This window comes from Mesocricetus auratus, unplaced genomic scaffold (assembly GCF_017639785.1).
Source record: "Mesocricetus auratus isolate SY011 unplaced genomic scaffold, BCM_Maur_2.0 Super-Scaffold_100018, whole genome shotgun sequence".
In the NCBI taxonomy this organism is placed as follows: Eukaryota; Metazoa; Chordata; class Mammalia; order Rodentia; family Cricetidae; genus Mesocricetus; species Mesocricetus auratus.
The window spans coordinates 14262960-14283254 of NW_024429199.1; positions in this window are offsets into that span (position 1 = coordinate 14262960).

Here is a 20295-nt window from a genome sequence, read left to right on the forward strand (position 1 = left end):
CAGCACACACCAGCACCATGCTCTTTAGTCTCCAGAACTGCAAACTAAATAAGCATACATTTATTTTAAAGTGCCCAGCTTCAGGCATTTCATTATAACAACAGATAACAAATATAGATATCATCATCTCGCTCCAACTTGGGCTGACTTGGATTGCCTAAAGTCTACACATCACTCTGTGTTGTTTCCTTACTAGAGAAGCTTGGGCCTATCGTCTGTTACTGAAATTTAGAACCATAAAAAAAAAGCAAAGAAATCTGTTATGGTAAAAGGGGTGGTGGGCAAACTAACACAATAGACATTTACCTTTGTCATTATGACAGGAAATTCATATTCTTCTCATGTGCCTCCTGTATGCTTGAAATATGTTATGAAAACGATAACAAGTAATAAAAAATTTAACTGAATGTTTGTACAAAACATGTAATAGCTAAATAAAAATAGTTTTACAAATGCAAAAGTCACAAATTAAAAGTCATGGCAGAATTACCACAAAATACGGAGTTCTGAAAGTTAAAAATTCAGCAAAAATTTTTAAATTAGAAAATTATCATGAATATCAAGAATATGATATTCTTAGAATATAAAGATCACATAAATCATTACAAAAAGCCATAGTAGAGAAAAAAACCAAACGTGCATAAACACACAGTTCTTAAAGAGGAAATAAAAATGTTTATAAGGCATAAGAATTCATCAAAGAACTTTTAGTGAACTTTACTGTAGTCAAAAACACCTCCAAGAATGACAAGGATTTAAACTTTAATCACTAAATGCTAGTGAGGCTGCAGTGAGACATGACTGTCAAATGTGCTCGTAGCAGTTAAGAAAGCCAGTCCACTCTGACTCCACAATTTGCTCTCTTGCACTCTTCCATATGGGTCCAGTTAGAATCTGGTGCTTGCATTCACAAACAATCTGGATCTGAAGGAGTGGATAAGAGGATCGTCTGCTCTTCCGGAGGACCTGAGTTCGGTTCTCAGCACCCACATGACAACTCATGGCCAACTGTATGTAACTCCAGTTCTAAGACATCCATCTCTTTCTGACCACTCAGTACACCGGGCACACACGTAGTACACAGACATACATGCAGAGAAAACACCCATGTACAAGAAATAAAAATAAATAAGTCATAAAAGAAAAACTAGGGCATAAATACTTACTCCCCTTTCTCATTACATCAGCCAAGGTGACTTATGTTTTATTTTCACTGAGCCTATTTCCTCTGTAAAACTTGGGTAATAGCATCGTGAAGACTGAATCCCAAGCATGTAATTAACAACTTCTATAGGTTGAGGTGTTCAGTCACCTACCTAATAACCATTTCATCACAGTGATGTTTCTTATAACTATACTTAATCCACAAATTTAGAGCTAGCCAGAGGCTTGATGCACAAGAGTTACAGGTAAAAAAGTTACCTCACACCGGACGTTGGTGGTGCATGCCTTTAATCCCAGCATTCAGGAGGCAGAGGCAGGAGGATCTCTGTGAGTTCAAGGCCAGCCTGGTCTACAGAGCGAGTTCCAGGACAGCCTCCAAAACAATACAGAGAAACCCTGTCTCGAAAAACCAAAAAAAAAAAAGTTGCCTCACTGTTTTTATTGGGAACAGTATCTTTAGATATTTTCTAAAATTTTTTTAACAAAAAATATTAAATAATGTTAAGTGGAAAAACTGTCCAGAATATAAAGCTGTATACAAATTATGATGCCACATTCAGGATTTACATGGACAATAGACACAAGATGACACTTGTGTTTTGAGTGTGTGTGTGTGTGTGTGTATGTGTGTGTATGCTGTATGTGTATGTACATGTGTGCACATATACATGCGGGTTTGTGTACTGTGTGTGGAAACCAGATAGCAATATCAGCTGTCTTTCTCTATTACTGTCCTTACTGATCTCTATTTTTTTTTTTGAGAAAGTATCTCTTAACATGAAGCTCACCAATTTGGTAAGATGAGCTGACCAGCAAACTCCACATTCTCCTGTCTCTGCCTCCCCAACATGAATATAGGTACGTGCCACCATGTCCTGCTTGCTATGTGAGTGTTGAGAGACCCAAACTCAGGTTTTAATGCTTGCACAGCTGATACTTTCCCAGCTGATCCATCCCACAGCCACAGTCTAGAATTACAGCTGTCCTGCTTCAGCCTTCTGAGTACCTGAGATTACAGGTTGGGCTAGCTACTGTTTCATATTTTACCTGTAATAATACAGTTCACTATTCCAAAGCTTTTACAATTTGTTTTTCTTTTCTTTGAAAATAAGAAGAAGGTTCCAAGCCAATTCATGCACTGAAATGATTTGTATGAAGTCTTGCCTTTCAATTAAAAGTGGCTCAAATAGAGTCTAATCGTAGAACAGTGTTCTGCTAGATTCAGTTACGAGTTACAGAAAAAAAAAACAAAGCTCTAGAAGTTGGGTGATTTGGGTGGGTAAGTGGAGCTCCAGCAAATGACCTGATCACATAATTGTGTTGTTTTCATCTAGTCTATGAAATGGAGGTAATTACCAAGCTACTGCCATTAGCATGTTACTCATTAAGTAAATTAGAAATTTCTGCTGTTATATTTTCCCTCAAGCACTTCTTTGAACCCGGCTTCCTTCTCTCTTAGCATGTTCTTAAATGACTCTTTTGTGGGCAAGGAGTGCCCAGCCCCCTGCTGTCAGGCCTCCTTCAGCTGGAACGAGCTTTGTTTTTTTCCTACTGGGTTATGCTGTGATACATTTGTTTTTCTACACCATCTAGAAAGCCTGTGGGAAGAAACTGATGGCAAAACAATGATGATCTGCAATTCTTATTGTCTGGACTACTAGGTGGCTGGTTCTATTTCTATGTCACAGGCTCATACCTGCTGAACCCCAATATTCCATCTGCCATGGATTCAAGATGTACCCCCAGTGCCACCAAAGCCAGGAACTTTGATACTGCACAGCCAGGCTATCTATTCACTCTTCAAGTAGTCCTCATGATTTTTGTAAAAATAAAATGTTACGGGACCCCATCCCTAGACAACTGCAGGAAACTCATGTCTGGTGAAAGGCGAACAGTTCCTCCTTCTCAGGGTTGATGCCCCTATTACATTGTCTTAGTCTGGGTTCCTATTGCTATGATGAAACACCATGGCCAAAATCAACTCGGGGAGGAATGGGTTATTTGGTGTATGATCACTGTTTAACATAAAACGAAGTCAGGGAAGGAACTTAAACAGGGCAGGAACCTGGAGGCAGGAGCTGATGCAGAGGCCATGGAGAATTGCTACTCCCTGTGCCTTGCTCAGACTGCTTTCATATAGAATTCAGGACCACAAACCAGGAGTGTCCCCACCTACAATGGGCCCTCCCCCATCAATCACTAATAAGAAAATGCCTTGCAGGCTTGCCTATAACTCAATCTCATGAAGGAATTTTCTCAACTGAGGCTCCCTTCTCTCTGATAACTCTAGTTTCTATCAAGTTGACATAGAAACAAATCAACACAGTTATCTAATATCAAGTGGTCTGCCATGAAATCATATCTACGCAATTAACACTAAACAGATTCATCAGTTGTGTTTGTATATTTATGCACTTATGTGCAACAATAAAAAAAAGCCATGATCCGGGCTTTGGAGGCACACACCTTTAATCCCAGCACTTGGGAGGCAGAGGCAGGTGGATCTCTGTGAGTTCGAGGCAGCCTGATCTACAGAGCTAGTTCCAGGACAGCCTCCAAAACAATACAGAGAAACCCTGTCTCAAAACAAACAAACAAACAAACAAACAAAAGCATGAATTTGAGAAGGAGTGAGCAGGGACACATGAGAGGAGTTGAAGAGTGGTAATAATGAGGGGTTGGAGGAAGAATAGGGAATGGGTGAATGATACAATTATATTTTAATTAAAAATTTAAACATAAAAAGAACAAAATACCTCACTGCATTGTGAGGTAATTTGATAGAATCAAACCATTGGAATTATTCTTACTTAATTGTGTAGGAGGAATTTACACATAAGGGCAGATGTCCACAGAGGTGAGAGGGTCCGGATCCTTTGGAACTAGAGTCACTCAGTGGGGGTGCTGGGAATAGAACTAGGTCCTTCTTTGCAAAGCAGCCTGGGCTCTTCACCTCTGAGTTTCTCTAGTACTTACTTTCTTATGCTGAGGACAGAATAGGCTCTTCAGAAGCTGGTTCTTGGTAGTGAAATGTACGATTTACTGATTCTTGTTTACAGCAGTGGTTCTCATCCTTCCTAATGCTGTGACTCTTTAATACAGTTCCTCATGTTGTGGTGACTCTCAACCATAAAATTATTTAGTTGGTACTTCCTAACTATAGTTTTGCTTCTGTTATGAATGGGAATGCAGATGTCTGATATGCAGATATCTGATATTTGACCCCCAAAGAGGTTGTGAGCCACTGGTTGAGAACTACTGTTTTAGAGAATTCCCTCTCCCTGTGTCTGTCACCCCAGACTTGTTTGAATTACAGCATCCCTTTAACAATGTAATAGTTTCTTTTTCATGTGGACTGATAATTGCATCTAGGCACTGTTATGCATGAGGTCTTGAAAAGAAGAGTTGGTCCAAGATGACCACAAAGGACTTAAATCAATTTGCAAAGGAAGATTTCAAGATTATGTTCAATTTACACAACTTCCCATGTATGTGTCTTGAAAACAATTACCAAATCTTTAAAAGTTCAAGGCTGGATATTAACATTTAAAACAAATTCATTTTGTCTCTTACACCTAATCTTTTTACTGAGATTGCTTCTTAATTTCATGAGTTACCAACATGTATTTACCTTGATCATAGCTTCCCCCTGCCACTCCCGGTTTCCTTCCTTATTATATCTTAATCTCCTTTGTGTACAGGGGCTGCCACAAACTGTAATTGTGCCAGGTGTCTCTGACAACTGAGTAAATATTAGTTAATTGAATTATGAAGTTCTATTTTGTATTTGTATGCTACAAATAAGATGTTTTTGTTCCAGCTTTCTATGTCTATGGGCAGTATAGTGAGAATGGGGAATGGGTAGTATAAACAGGTGTGGGGTATGACATCATTCATTGACTTTATTCCTTCCTTTCCCATGCAGGGGCACATGCATATATACTCCACTCGTTATCTGAGTGTAGACATTGGCTTTTAGCTCTATGAAATCTATAATATATGTTATCATATAATAGACATTTTATAGTATGTAGTGTATGTAACAGTTGAGCAAAAAGTATTTATGCTTCTTGAAGTTATGTAAGAGAACTTTATAGTTGCTTCTTTTCTGCAGTCTGTATGGACCTAAGACTTTCAATTTAAAAACAATTAAAATGAGAATCATCCAGATCATCCTTGAGCAGTCCTAGTGTGTGTACTCATAAATTAGTATTTCCTCTGCAGTAGAACCTGGTTATATCATAGAGATATACATTGTTTTCATCTAGTGGCTACTGAGAGAGGAGGGGAGAGGGGCGGAGAGAAGAAAATATAAACAAGGAGTGAGGCATTGCTGTTATTTAACAATATGACCAGTAGTTAGTCACCTTGTGGCCTTCACCCTTGTTTGAGACTTGGGAACACCTGCAAAAGGCAAAGGGTATTTTAGCAGTAGAATATGTTGCTCTTAGATCATCACTGTATAGTCTAACTTCCTTAAAGGCTGTTTGTACAAATGTTGGTAAGTGCACCTTCCAAAAAAGCTGAAGCTAAGCAGTGTTACTTGCTAAGAGTAATAAAAGGAAGGCTATGTGACAGACCATCTTGTCCTTCTTTGTATCTATGGATGGTATATATAAAGAAAATTTAAAGGACTCAATGGCCCTATTGACATATTGCTGTATATAAATATTTTAGGTGGAGACTAAAATAGAATCTCCACTAGATCAGGGAGTTTCATTTTGTTTTGGCTTCTTTTGGCAGTTTTGTTCTCCTTTGTGTCTCAGATCTGAACTGATACACCAAGAGAGTAGGGCAGCAATGGAGGAGTGTTTACCTTGCTCCACATCCTCCTCAGCATGACCTATCAGTTGTGTTATTGATCTTAGTCATTCTGACAGGTGTGAGATCGAATCTCAAAGTAGTTCTGGTTTGCATTTCTCTGATGGCTAAGGATATTGCACCTTTGTTTCTCAGCCATTTGAGATTCCTAGGTTGAGAATTCTTTCTTTAGATCTATACCCTAGTTTAGATTGGATTATTTGATTTTTGATGTCTAGTTTCTTGAGATCTTTATATATTTTGGATATTAGCCCTCTATAAGATGTGGTGTTGGTGAAAATCTGTTTCCATTCTGTAGGCTATCATTCTGTCCTGTTGGTAGTGTCCTTTGCCTTACAGAAGCTTTTTTCAGACTTTTAATGCCTGCTTCTATTTCTTTAGAGGTTACATATCTATTTCATTAGTTTATCTGATCTTGATTTAACTTTGGTAAGTGATATCTATCATGAAAATAATCAATTTTTTAAGATTTTTCCCCAATTTTGTAGAATACAAGTTTTTAAAGTATGACCTAATGATTCTTTGAATATTCTCATTTCTGTTGTTATGTCCCCCTTTTCACTTCTGATTTTGTTAATTTGGATATTTTCTCTCTGTCTCTTAATTAATTTGGATAAGTATTTGTCTATTTTGTTGATTTTATACAAAAAACCCTCTTTGTTTCATTGATTCTTTGTATTTTTCTCTTTGTTTCTATTTTGTTGATTTCATCCCTCAGTTTAATTATTTCCTGTCTTCTATTCCTCTTGAGTATGCTAGATTTTTTTTGTTCTAGAGCTTTTAGTATGCTGTTAAGTTGTCAGTATGAGATCTCTCTATCTCTTTATGTAGGGACTTAGTGCTATGAACTTATCTCTTATCACCGCTTTCATTGTGTTCCATAAGTTTGGGCACAGTGTATACTCATTTTCCTTGATTTCTAGAAAGCCTTTAATTTCTTTCTATTTCTTCCTTGACCCATTATTTACCATTCAATAGAAAGTTGTTCAGTTTGTAGACTTTCTGTTGTTTCTGTTGTTGAAATGCAGTTTTAATCCATAGTGGTCTGATAGAATACAGGGAGTTATTTCAGTTTTCTTGTATCTGCAGTGATTTGCTTTGTGACCAAGTGTATGGTCAGTTTTGGAGAAGGTTCCATGAGGTGCTGAGAAAGTATATCCTTTTGTATTTGGGTGAAATGTTCTGTAGATATCTGTTACATCCATTTAGTTCATAATGTCTGTTAGATCTAGTATTTCTGTTTAGTTTTTGTCTGCTCTGGATGACCTGTCCATTGATGAGTGTGGGGTATTGAAGCCTGCCACTATTACTGCATGAGGGCCAATGTGTGAATTAAGCTTTAGTAGTGTTTTCTTTAGAAACATGCATGCCCTTTCATTTGGGGCATAGATGTTAAGAATTGAGAGATCATCTTGGTGATTTCCTTTGAGAGATTTCCTTTGATGAAGTATCCTTCCCTGCCTCTTTTGATTAATTTTGGTTTGAACTCTATTTTGTTAGATATTATAATGGCTACACTAGCTTGTTTCTTAGATTCATTTGCTTGGAAAAATCTTTTTCCAATCCTTTACACTCAGATAATGCCTATCTTTGATATTGAGGTGTGTTTCTTGTATGCAGGAGAAGGATGGATTCTGTTTTTGCATCCACACTGTGTCTTTTTATTAGGGGAGATATGAAGGACTGATGAATGTTAATTTCTGTTAGGTGTGTGTGTGTGTATTTCCCTTCTTTTGGTTTTTGCTGATGTGCAATTATTTATTATTCCTGTGTTTTCATAGGTATAGTTAACCTCCTTGGGTTGGAGTTTTCCTTCTAGCATCTTCTTTAGGGCTGGATTTGTGAATAGATACTTTTAAAATTTGATTCTATCAAGGACTATCTTGCTTTCTCCATTTAAAGTGATTGAAAGTTTTGCTGGATATAGTAGTCTGGGTCTCTCAGAGTCTGATGGACATCTGTCCAGGCCCTTCTGGCTTGTAGAGTCTCTGTTGAGACAGTGGGTATAATTCTGATAGGTCTGCCTTTTTCTGTTACTTGGCCTTTTTCCTTTGAAACTTTTAATATTCTTTCTTGGTTCTGTATGTTTAGTGTTTTGATTATTATGTGGTGAGGAGTCATTCCTTTTTGGTCTAATCTATTTGGTGCTGTGTATGCTTGTACCATTATAGGAATGCCCTTTTTCAGGTTAGGAAAATTTTCTTCTATGGTTTTGTCAGAAATATTATCTGGGCCTTTGAGCTGGGATTCATTTCCTTCTTCTACTCCCTTTATTCTTAGGTTCTTTTTTCTCATTATGTCCCACATTTCCTGGATGCTTTGTGTCAGGAATTTTTTAGATTTAACATTTTCTTTGATTGATGCATCTATTTCTTCTATAGTATCTTCTATAGCTCCGATTCTTTTTCTTGTATTCTATTGGTGATGCTTGTGTCTGTAGTTCCTGTTTGCTAACCTAGATTTTCCATTTCCAGGATTCCTTCAGTTGGTGTGTTTTTTATTATTATTTCTATTTCCACTTTAGGTTCTGCATAGTTTTATTCATTTCCTTCTCCTGGTTGTTTTTTTCTTTGATTTCTTTAAGAGATTTATTCATTTCCCTTTTAAGTATCTTCATAAAGTTGGTTTTGAGGTCATTTTCTTGTGCTTCAGCTGTGTTGGAATATTCAGAACTTGCTGTCATAGGATAGCTAGGCACTGGTGGTGACATTGCCCTGGCTGTTGTTCATTGTGTTCTTATCCTGGTGTCTAGGCATCTGGGGTTGGAATAATTTTAGGTGTAAGGTGAAGCCTTCCCACCAGCCTGGTCCTAGAGCTGCATCAGTCTCAAATGAACACACAGGACACTATATTAATTATGAAGCTGTTGGCCTTGCTTGTTTCTTACGGGCTAGCCTCTGACTTAAGTATTTACTCCATAATTGTTAATCTAAGTATTTCTCTTACCGGAGAAAAGGGTCCGGACTTCTTACCCCTATGGCAGCTACATGATGACTCCCTGTGTTTCTCCTTTCCAGAGTCCTGCTTGACTCCTAGTTCCACCTATCTTACTTCCCTATTGGCCAACAGTGCTTTATTCAACAACCAATAAGAGACAGATTTCAGAATGATATCTCCCATCAGCTGTTGTTCATTGTTTTCTTATGCTGGCATCTAGGCATCTGGGGTTGGGACAATTTTAGGCTTAAATGCCAATTTTTGAGTTTGTCTTTTTGGAAGGGTGTCTCTGTCCCCTTGGTTTTCATTTCTTCTTTGGTCTTCTAGCGTAAGTGGCCTGCAATTCTGATGGCAGGCTGTGGCATCTGGGTCAGCAGGTGCCTCTGCTGGGGTTCGGGCAGCCAGTGTGACCCCTGGGGTTCTGGGTGCTGGCATGGCCTCTGGTGAAACAGGGAACTTGTACCAGAGTTGTGGGACAGGATATGCAATGAAGACCGAAGTGGCTGTTGGAAGAAGGCTAATGTTGCTAATGTTTTAAATGCTCAGAGTCAGCCTCCTTCCCAACCATTTACTTTAAGAAAATGCAATTAACTACTCAACACACACACACACACACACACACACACACACGCACACACACACACACACACACGCACACACGCACGCACACACACCTATGTGTCCTTTTACTTTTCCTCTAGGGAAAAATATAAACATCAACACTAAGTAATCATTCATAATTATGAGGATATGTACAATATCAACAAGATCTTCTGTAGCAGTTTGTCTACTTTCACAGCCTTTAGTTTCTGACCTGACAACAGAAAAAGGAAATTGTTTCTTGGGCACTTCTGAAGGCAAAGGGAATAGAGCAGAAAGGCCAGTTACTAGGTTGCTCTAACTTTATTTAGACTGGGCTGTACCTCTTTTGGCAATTTCGTTTGGATGGGGAGCTATAGAGTTAGACTTTAGTGTCTGCAATGTAGGAGGCTCTAACTTGGGAAGTCACAAAGGAATTGGGGAAGGTGCTGTTTATGTTCATGGTGGCTGAGTTAACCTAATTTTACCTGGAAGAGATTACACAGCATTTACACAGATTGTCTGCAAGGTAAACAGCTATTTAAGTGTTGATAGTAAGTGTGAAAAGATTTAATTAAAACATGAGCAAGCTAATCAGAAAAAAAAGTATATTTAGAAATGGAAGAATGTGAGTGCTGATTGATCAAACATGCATAAGATTTTAGGGTGTTTTTCCATCTTAATTTTTCTTATTTCCCCTAAAAGTATAATTTGTTCTAATTTCATTGGAACATCAAATGGGAAAGTTAAATTGAAATGTATATCTATAAGCAAAAGGTTAACTATATAAGTACAAAGTGATATGCTGTTTTCATGTTATAAGAAATGATAGATTTCCTCAGGTACCATAGATTGTATCCAGTACTGTTTTGCATCAATAAATTATATAAGCTGTATAGGCATGCCTTGGAAGCTGTAGTTCACAGGTTCTGCAATGTGAAAATCCCCTGGCTTTTGTGAGACTGGAGTTATTTCTTGAGCTTTTGATAGATGGAAAACAGGGAATTGGCAGGCAAGTCTATGTGACAAAGAAACAGAGCTAGCCACCTAGTAGATGACAAAAATTGCTGAAAACAATTGTTTTTATACTGGCAGGAATTTTTCCCTGCATCTCATGTTTACAGGAAAGATGCTAAGAAAATCAGTCTTGTTCACTTTCTATCAGAGAGACTTTAATGAATAAATTTAGTAATGAATATAACCAAAGAGAGATTACATTTCACTGATTCTATTATTTTTTATAGCTAGGAGAGTGGCCATAATCTACCAAGAAAAGATTTTAAAGTAGGAGGTTGCAACTAAACAAGTTATTTTAAGTTCTGTTACCCCTAAATATTAACTATATTTAACATCCTATTCAACATGTATTCTGATCAATGGCAGCATGAGTCCCTGTGTAGTAGGACAAGGTACAGAGAGCAGGAGATGTCGATGAATTACTGAGTTTCCCTCACCTTCACTCAGCTTATAGTGACTGACTGGCTGCTAGTGCCGACTGTTTTTCTAGTAGTGGACTCCATTGCCAAGTTCAATCAGAATGGGTCTACAGATCATTTGCGCTCCCTGTCTTCCTCACAGCCATAAAAGTCAACACTCCAGGGACATAATTAAATGATGCGAGCAAACACTGCAAATTAATGAAACAATACCTGAAACTCAGCTTCTTAAGTTCTAGTTGACTGTTGAAATTGAAAGTGTGAAATATGTTTTCTTGAACTATCATAATGATCATTTTCAATGGCTTTGGAGCTCTAATGGCTTCTCTGGTATGTTAATTATGCTGAGTCTTTGTAAAACATATAAGTAAATGGCACATGCAAAGACTGATTTGGTTTTGAGATTTGAGACTGTAGATAAACTACTACGAGAAGGTAGCATCTTTCTGATAGTGATCATGGTTATGTCCCTAGTAGCTAATAGAATGCCTAGTGCATGGCAAATGTACTCTGAACTGAATTAACAACCAATTTGATAACGGGATTGTGAAATCATGTTTTCAATTATCTACTCAGCAGATGAGTCATTACTCTGTGTGGGTAGACTGTCTAAGAATAAACAGTGATTTATTGAGCCAAAAAATGGCAATGACCAACAAAACCAAGTGAATTCTCAGTCAACTGAAAAGAAAGCTAGAGTCATAGGTTCTATGACTCATGGTGCACACAGACTCTGAGGTTCGCAGCCTTGGTCAGAGAAGTTTCTGTTTTCAGTGGGTTAAGTTTGTCTTTATTTGTGTTCTAATTGTTAGATGCAGTCTTGGCACTGTCATATGGTTTCTCATTTAATATCACTGTTATTTCTACTCTATATTTGTAGCTGTATTTTAAATTTCCTTTTGTCATTTGATGATTTCATACACATGTGCTTTGGTTATATTCACCACCAATGGCCTTCTCTCATCTCAGTCACATCTGACCTCTTTTTTCCAACAAGTCTCCCTCTTCCCTTTGTTGTTGCTGTTTTTCTTAAGTTTTGGGGACTGTGCTGCTGTGCTGGTTAGGGTTTGCAAACACCACAAACTAGAGCCACTTGGCAAGAAAGAACTTCTGTTGAGACACTGCCTCCATCAGATTTGCCAGTGGGGCATTTTTTAAACTAATGATTAACGTGGGAGGGTCTATCCCACTGTGAGTAGTGCTACTCCTGGGAAAGTGGTCCTGGGTTGTATTTTAAAAGATCAAATTGAGCAAGGCAAGGGAAGAAAGCCTTCAAGCAAGCAGAACTCCCCCATCGTCTCTGCTTCAGTTCCTACTCTTAGGTTCCTGGCTTGAGTTTCTGTCTTGCTTTCAACCTGTAAGTAAAATAAACCCTTTCCTTCCTGAATTGCTTTTAGGAAGGATTTTCTCACAGCAACATAAACTAAACTACAACAATGGCAATAGTTAGGGTTGTTTGCATGAGTGTAAGTAGAGGGTTATTTACCGGGATATGGATAATAGTGACTACAGCACTATAGAAAAATGATCTACTTTCCCCCAGCAATCATTAACTACCTAGTTACTAACTAGTTCTTCAGCTAAGGTTGGGGTTTTGGGAGTACCTTCCTCATCCATGATAGAAAGTTATGCCCCCTGTTTATGAAGGTCTTATGCAGAGCTGGTGTGAGTTCATGGTGAAGCAGCTGTCATATCTAGAAGACAGTGTTTCACAGTATTCTCTAGCCTCTGGCCCATGTATTATTTTTACTCTCTCTTCCACAGTATTCCCCGAGTCTTGGGTAGGGGGGGTTATACAGATAAGCTGTTTCAGATCTGAGCACTCAAGCAATCACTTACTCTCAGTACTTTGACAAGTTATAAGTCCCTGCATCAACCATCACCTACTGCAACCATGGCTGACCAGTTATGGGTCTCTGCATTAACCATCACCTACTGAAACCAAGGTAGACTAGTTAGGAGTCTCTTCATTAGTCATCACCACTGCAAGTAAGGCTGATCATGACTGACAGGAGCACCAACCTATGAATCTAGCTGTCTTTCAGATGACTAATAATTCAATGCTTCAAGCAACTTAACATCACTTGTATTTTGTATGTCCATTCTTTGTACTCATAAATTAGTATTACTTCTGGCACTATTATATCGTCAAAGAGTGATCAAAGAAATTAAAATAAATATGTCTCGGTGCTAAATAAAGGAGAGCAATCTTAGTATGAAAGAAAATATTCAATTTGTTTTATATTTGGCCTTTAGCGAGGATTATATTTAAAAGTTTTCTTGAGAAAAGTCCCTCCAAAATACCATGTTGGTCCCACATTCTTTATAGAAAGACATATACATGTGTTTTACCTACAGTTGGTAGTCCAGCAGATGAGGGAACCTAAACTTGGAATAGCAGACAAGGAAATGGAACCTGAGCCTAGAGATGTGGAATGAAGAATGAGCTTCATAGCTAAGGAAGGTGCTTGCCTGCAATTACAGCCCTGTGATATCACACCAGTAAGAACATGCATTTTGTAGCCCACCTGTTTCTGCAAATGGTATTTGTTTACACATTGCTTTGTTTCTACGTATTATTTCTTAAGCCCTTTTGTTGTAAATTCTGTGTATTCTCTGCACCCTAGCACTGAAGATTGAACCTGGCATAAATACTTGGTCATTGAGACATGTTTACCTCTACATTGTAGATTCACATACTGTGTAGCTTATAGATTCTTGCTCAGTGGATGAATATCTGAATAGTGGAAGGTGCTGTGTGAATCTGGGAAATCTCTAAGAAATTATCTCTGCATGTTCCTATTATTGTAGGTAGGAAAGTGGGTTCTGCCATGGCTGTCTATCCACAAACTAGCAGCAGTTTCTTTGAAACCCCATCATATGCTACTAACTTGAAACTGTTAGAGTAAAAGAAGACAGTAAATGTGACCATGTGTTCCAACAAAGTCAATTTAGATTACATAAAAAAAACCACTGTCAGTCTGAGTAAGTGCCTCAAATGTTTGCTATTCATATTTTTACCATGAAATGTTTTGTATGTTGGTACATATGTATTAAACAAGAGAATGTTGCCCTATTACTTCAAATCAGAAAAAAATGGGTGAAATTCAGGATCAGAAAGGTGGGATGCCTAAGCATAATTTAGATGAAGGCAGAAAAGTATAGAGAAATGCTGGATTTTTGGTAAGGATAGCAATTAAAACATTTATCTTTATGATCTCTGAGCCCATGGCTGCAAGATACATAATCTTAAAATGAAGCTTTATTTTAGAAAGAAGAGCTTTGTGGATGCCTCCTTTATATCAAATATTAGTTAGAGTGAGGCTTGGAACCTTCCTTGTGGACACTTAGATGATGAATAGAGAAGATCACAGGACTCAAGCTGCTGGACAAAGAAGATTGGAAACAGCATTTTACAACTTAGTTGTTAAGTTAGAAGGTAAATGATTTACCTGTTTGTGCTTCCGTTTTACTCTTGACTTGAAGGCAATAATACTGTACATTGCACACATTGATTTGAGCATGCTGTAAGCCACAATGAGGCAATGATGAACAGTACTTGGCTCCCTGGGAGTTCAGGAAGCTGAAAAAGAGTTATACTTTATCTCCAGGGGAATTACAAAGTATGGGCAGGATTTAATGTGATAACCTTGTATTAATAGTTAATCTGGTTGAATGTAGACACCAAAGGGATAAGAGTTTAATCTCCAGAGCAAGTATTTCAAGTTTCAGATGGTAGATCAATTAGAAATCTTTCCTGTTATAGTCTGCCCAATGAAAGTCAGAGGATGTGCAGGGAGAGACTAGAGGTAAAGGGGAGAGTGGGGCTGTGGTGTAGTGCATTCTCCACATGTCTGTCCTCTGAGCTTTTATTTCTATCGGCAAGGATGGAGGATAAAGTAGATGTTAGACACATAAAGCATGAAAGACATCTGCCAATGCTAAATTATTCTACAGATGTGCATTTTCTTTAGAAATGACCCTGCCTGTCATGAGAGTATATTTTGTAAGCATTAAATAATAACAAATAAAAACCCCAATCCACTTCGATTTCATCCTCCTATGAAGGTGATGGTTTATCTACTATTTAAAGTTGTCTCTCAGAAAGGAAATCCCAGAATCCCCAGACTCTCTGTGCTGAATAATTCTATAATTAGCAAGGTCTCTTTCATTTGATCTTTGCATTTCAGCACTCCATCTGCCTGCCCTCCACACACACATTGCATACATAACATTGTACCAGGTTAGGAAAACCACATGAATACATGAGTTTCCTTTGGATAAATGAAAGAGCACTGAACAATATTTCTTTGAAGTATTAATTTAATTGATGGACTCTTTTCTAATGCTTTATAAGAATGGAAAATGAAGTTTTAAATCTATTGTAAGTATATTGGCAGTTGTCATAGTTAGGGATTCTATTGCTGTGAAGAAACACCATGACCCCAGCAATTCTTGTAAAGGGAAACATTTAATTGGGGTGGCTCACTTTCACTTCAGAACTTCAGTTCATTATCATCATGGTGGGGAGCATAGTGACATGCAGACAGATGTGGTGCTGATGAAGTAACTGAGAGGCCTTCCCCCCCTGTGGCACACCTCCTCCAACAAAAGCAAACCTCCGAATCCTTTCAAACAGTTTCACCAGCTGGGCATCTAACATTCAAATACATGTCTATGGAAGCCATTCTCATTTAGACCACCACATTCGAGAGGTTAGTTAAGTTGGGTTGACTATGAAGCTCAAGCTGATCATCTGATTATATGATTTCAAAGGGCAGCACGAACCGTTTGGTTCTTACTATCCTCAGGGCTCACTACAAATGCTGGCTTGCTGTGTAGTCTGTTTTGTTTCCCCCTTTTGTTTCATCAACAATTTCCTTCTCTTTCATTTTAAAGAAGAATCAAATTTGTGGCTTTTCCAAATTTAATTTTCAACCTCAGCAAACAGAGCCAATGTTTTATATATATTTACCTCATTTATTCTATGCATTAAAAGCAACACATTTAAATTAATAATAATAATTTCTTTGTGTCTGATCTTGTCCAATAATGACCATCTCTTGACAGCTTGTGGGGCAATATTTGCATCAAGGATAGCTCTTGATTTCTGCAACATTTTCGCAGATAATTTCCTTTTAATGAAATGACTAAATAACGTTAACCTAAATGATTAACTAGATAACCTCCAGCATTCCTTTTTGACCAACATTTCCATTATTGTAACTTTAAAGACTTAAAGATAGTGAGTTTTTAAGTAACTTGATTGGGCCTCACATCAGAAGATTGAAAACTGATCTTATTTTAAAGTATGGGCTCAAATGAAGTCTGCAGAATTCTACTAATTTATAGAATCATGAAGGAGTTATATTTGTAATACTCTAAAGCCAAATACCCTAAAAATTCAGAGTTGAATAATCTGGGGTCATTTTCAGGAAAGGAAGACTCTTGTATTTTGAGTGGTTTTCCCATGTAATCCATCTCACTCTCCTGAGACATTATTTATGAATTGTATTTGCTGTGCCAGAAATCGGATTAACTTGAATACTAGGATTACTGTTCAGTGATGAAAGGAATTTTCTTCTTTAGAGTGAGGCAAGTACAGTTGATCCACAGCGAAACCTCAGAAGACTCACTACTAACTTTAAGATGCACATACAACAGGCCTTTTCAGATGTAAAATGACACAAATTGTTGATCCCACTGTAGGCCAATTGAGGTTTGTGACTTCTAGGATGGGTCTACAGTTTTATGTTCCTAAGACGTTTCAATTTTACTGTTTCAGAGAGCCTGTGGAGCCACCCTAACACTTAGGGAAAGGTATGGTTAATATTCTTAATTTGAAATCATGAGTGCTTGGAGATTACTTTCTCTATGGATCTTTTATAAACCAAAGCATTGATTGTAAAATTGTGTGTGCTAAGCCAGTGTGTATCTATGCAATTTACTCATCGTATATTTTAAAATCTTTTTATTATTGAGAAATTTGGTACAATGAGTTTTGGCTACATTCACTCTCCTCCACCCCAGCTCTTCCCAGATCCACCCCCAACCTTCTCTTCCCTCCCAATTCTGTGCACCCACCACCCACTCCAATTAATGCTAATCTGTGCTACTCAAGTATTCTTGGATGTGTTGTCTTCCACTGGAGCACGGTTGACTTATCAGAGGCTACACTTAGAGAAAACTGGCCCTTTCCCAGAGGCTAACAATTGCCAATAATTCCACAGCCAGGTGTGTAACTTCATGCCCAGTTCTCCTCTGTGTGCTGGAAATTTATCTGGCTGGGGCTTCACAAGGCTTTTTCATGCTGTTACAATGGACATAATTGCAGCTGCCTTTCTGTGTCTGGATGATAGTATCTCATTGTAGCCATCCACCTGCCTCTGGCTCTAAAAGACTTTCTGCCCCCTCTTTTTCAGTCATCCCTGAGCCTTTAAAGAAAGGGGATGTGGTATGGATGTTCTCACTAGGGATGTCTAAAAACTCTCATTCTCTGTATCTTGCCTAGCTGTGGATCACTATTTGGTCATCAGTGTAAAATGAAGAGATATCTTCATCTGTGAGCATCATAATTTCATTAGGATTCTGTTTAATATTATGTCTATTTTAGAAATATTCTGCAGCAGTAAATTGTTAGGGTCCACAGAGATGACTTCACTTCATCTTGGCTTCAGGCCAGAGAGCTCAAAACTATCGTTACTCTTCCAAGGTTAAAGTCATAAGACCTAAAGATCTAAGGTGTGGCTACTGTAGGATGTTTGATCTTGGTAGTGGATGTCTTATCTAAATAACAACAACAACAGACTTCGTTTGAGGTATGGTTACTCTTGACCTTCAAGGCCAGATTACGAGAAATGGAGCATAAGGTGTGGTTACCAAATGTTTGGAGAATTAAGGAAGAAAGTCTGATTCTTGGGTCTTGATAAAGAAGTATTTTGCCATGTTCCCCTTTTGGTTGGGGTATTTAAGAATGTTGTAGAATGAATGTGGGATATCCAGTATTGAGTGGATTGCCCTCATGACTCTTTTCTGTGTCTCTGTCTTTTTCTTAGCATCTTTATCTGCTGTTTCCCAGTGCACACTCTGCCTCTCAGGTACGAAATGGGAAAGTCAGTTGGATCCGACTGAAGCCCCACAAAGACGGGTTACAACAGTATATTTCCATATGACTTTTTGGAGAAGTATTTAGTGTGATTTATCTCTCTCAGTTTTTCTTTTCTACTCCACTCTCCACTCCCCATTCCCAGTTTATCCTTTCCTCTTTCGTAATTCCCTTTTTTTCCCCTTATAAAAGCACATTCTATGGCCTTCTGCCCGGATAGCTGTATATAAACCAAAAGCAGAGTGAAAAAACAATTGACTATAGTGAATTCATATATAAATTGAACTCACATAAATTTTAAGAACATAAATTTGTATAGTTTTATAAATAAATATTATAAAAATATTTTGTGAGAATGGGGATACTCATTAATAAATATCTGCTGTTCATCAGTTTATTGAAGAAGCTGAGACAGTTACCAAATCTGAATAGAGAAATATTTTGTATCTGTTCCTCTCCTTAACTTCAGTGTAACTCTTCATGGTAACTCTATCCACTGTGTTGCAGATTATAGTTTGAAATTATCCCTGTACTAATAATGAGTAATTTATAAACAGATAATATTCATAAGTGTTAAAGTATTTTAAAGACAAACCAGTTAGATTTAAATGTAATCCCAGTTAAAACCTCCTTTGTTCATATTTAATATGAAAATGCTATATAATTTTGATAGAATGTCAATATCAAATGCCATTTTATATAAAATCTAGACATAAAAAGTTAAGGCTACAGAAGTTCCTACAAACCAAGTTAAGAATAGAACTGGTTATCTCAGAACTATATCATCCACCACTCTCTCCAGATTAATTTCCTCTGAGAAAATGCAGCTAAATTCTTTTCCTTCTTTAAGATTCATTTCACTCAATCTGAACCACTTATTGAGTGCACTTTGTGCAGTCAGTTGTTATTAGATGTTTTGCTGAAAAACACAAAAACTATAAAAAACAAAAATTAAAAAAGACTATAGGACATTTGCTGTACTCGAAATATAGTAACCTGCACCAGATTTAATTTTGCCTGGGAAAATTATCAAAGCAGGCAAATGGGACATTTCTCAGATGTTCATCAGACAGCTCTGGTTGGTGAACTATGGGGAAGAAGTAAGAAGTGAGGTCCATCCTGGGCCTCAGAGCACTGTCTGAAGAGAATGTCCAAGCCACAGTGCAGAGGAGAAAACTCAAGTCAAGTTCAATCATCTCGCACAGTTGATCAGGTGGCGTTGGTCATTTGTACAGTACAGCGTTCTCTAGCAAAGGGATCTGAATGGAAAAGAACTTGAAATCTTTAGAAGACCTTCACAAACTCCAGTTCAGTACAATCTGTGTTTTCATGCGAGAAAACTGCGTGAGGCTGGGAACTGGTCACCTGATTGGTCATACTCAGGGAATGAGCAGCAGAAGTGGAAATATTTCATCTGCCTTCCAGCAAAAAGAAAAAAAAGCAGACAACATCTTTTTCTAAGAGATGGGTATGCTTATAACGCCAGTGCTGGGGGCCTAAGGTGGGTGGAGGGTGAGTCTGGGGCCCGCCTGAGCCATACAGTGAACACATTGATCCTGTATCTTTTGTATTGTCCCTGTATCTTTTGTACTGGGCCTGTATCTTCCTGTATTGGTCCTGTTCTTTTGAAGCGGACTGGGGGAGAAGGAATGGAAAGAGGCTGAGGGAAAGTTATTACCTCAGAGTGGGAAAAATGCAAGCCATAGATTAATATGACTTTTTTCTAATCAGAGCTCACAGAACTCAATACAAAGTTTCAAAACACTGAACTCTTGCCAGATACTATAACAAAATATGAATGGTGAAGAATACTAGTACTTGAAAACAAAAATACTCTTCACTCACCCAGTGAGATAAAGTCACAACATCTGACCTCCTATAAAAATAGTCAGGCTTGCAAGAAATCTGGGAAATCTGATCAAAATTCTGAAGAGAAGCTGGGTGTGGTGGTGCATGCCTTTAATCCCAGCATTAGGGAGGCAGAGCCTGGCAGATCTCTGAGTGCCAGGTCAGCTTGATCGATAGAGGCAGTTATTGTAACTACATCCCATATGGTAATGAAAACAGAGGGGAAAGTAAGGATATTAAGTAGGCAGAATTGAGATATAAAAGAAAAAAGACCCAGCTGATACTTCTAGAGCAGAAAAGTACAGTATCTCAGATTAGAAATACAATGTACAGAACTAGCAGTGGGTTAAATGCTGCACAATAAAAATACCAGTGAGTATTTTTAAGCATTGCCAGTAGAAGTAA